Source organism: Galeopterus variegatus, unplaced genomic scaffold (assembly GCF_000696425.1).
Source record: "Galeopterus variegatus unplaced genomic scaffold, G_variegatus-3.0.2 Scaffold7443, whole genome shotgun sequence".
Lineage (NCBI taxonomy): Eukaryota > Metazoa > Chordata > Mammalia > Dermoptera > Cynocephalidae > Galeopterus > Galeopterus variegatus.
The window spans coordinates 60,148-61,699 of NW_007733554.1; positions in this window are offsets into that span (position 1 = coordinate 60,148).

Genomic DNA, 1,552 nt, shown 5'->3' on the forward strand with positions numbered 1-1,552 from the left:
GACTGTTCAGGCGACTGGTTCTAAGCATCAGATGGTGGTGATAGTCATCAGTGCTTCATATGGCTCTTGTGATAAAGGAGACAATGTCTATCAAGAGCCTGCCACACAGTAAGTATAAACAACGGAGGTAGATGGAGAAAGAGCAAGAGGAATGGGAGCAGGAGAAGGGTTTGATAGGCCTGAAATTACTCTCTGGATACTCTCTGGATTACTCTGCTGCACCGTGCTTCAGGATTTAGTTGCTGAGCTCATCTGCTCAAGTGGGCAAGAATCACGAGGACTCAGCACCTTCTCGAAGGTGCCTGGTGCATGATAGCTGCTTGGAGGTCGCTACTGAACAGGTGGCAAAAGACAGCACAGACACGCTCTGTGATGCCTGGTGGCCCATGGCCATCCACCCAGCGTCACTGGAAGATGTCATTCCCTGCAACCTAGGATTCCGATGAGACACTTTGGCAAATATCAGCTCTGCCTTTATAAACTGTGCTGGACTTTTTAAGTCCCTGGATAACTGCCACTTTATCTAGGAGAGAGCTGAAGTGAAATTTATCTTCCAATAATTTTCAGAAGAGGTTGGAGAGGTTTCTGGCTAATTGTAATGCTCGGTAACTCCTGTTGCATGACCTTCCCATCAGACATGCTGAGAGTAACAAGACATGGCAGCATCCAGCTAATTACCCAGTCTGAGCGTGTCTGCCGAGGAGCTCCAAGCGTCGCTCAGTCTTCAGCCATCTGCCCTTTCCTGCCCAATATCCACTTTGCAGAGACGGAGGTGGAGCCAAGGTTGATCTTTCATGAACAACAGTTGGGGGGAATCCAAGTGGCAGTATGAGTAGTGGTCAGGGGTCCTGAGGATGTGACTTAGATTCAAATAATATTTCTCTTGCTTATTAGTTGAGTGGTTTGGGGCAGTGTTATAGACTGAATTATGCCCCCTGCCTCCCAGATTCATATGTTGAACCTCTCACCCCTACTGTGACTGTATTTGAAGGTAGGGCCTTTAGGGAAGTAATTAAGGTTAAAGGAGGTTATAAGGATGGGGTCTTATCCAATAGGACTGGTGTCTTTACAAAAAAAGGAAGAGACACCAGGGATGCCCAGGCACAGAGAGGAGGCCATGTGAGGACACAGCAAGAAGGTGGCCATCTGGAAATCAAGGAGAGAGACCTCTGGAGAAACTAATGCAATGATACCTTGAACTTCCATCCTCCAGAACTGTGAGAAAACACATTTCTGTCGTTTAAGCCACCTAGTCCAAAGTAGTTTGTTATGGCAGTCCTAGCAAACTGATATAGGCAGGTTTTTCAATCTAACTCTCAGGTCCCCTTTATAAATGGAGATGATCATAGACCCTACCTCAAAGGGTGGTGTGAGGATTAAATGAGATAATGTTTATAAAGTGCTGGGCCCATGTCCAGCACAGAAAAGGGGCTGCACACATGTGAGGTGTTAATTCAAGTAATCCAACTCACTAACTTTAAAAACACATTGTATTAGGTCCAGAGAAGTTCAATCACAATTAAACACCTGTTAGCTACTTGGCAAGCCTAAT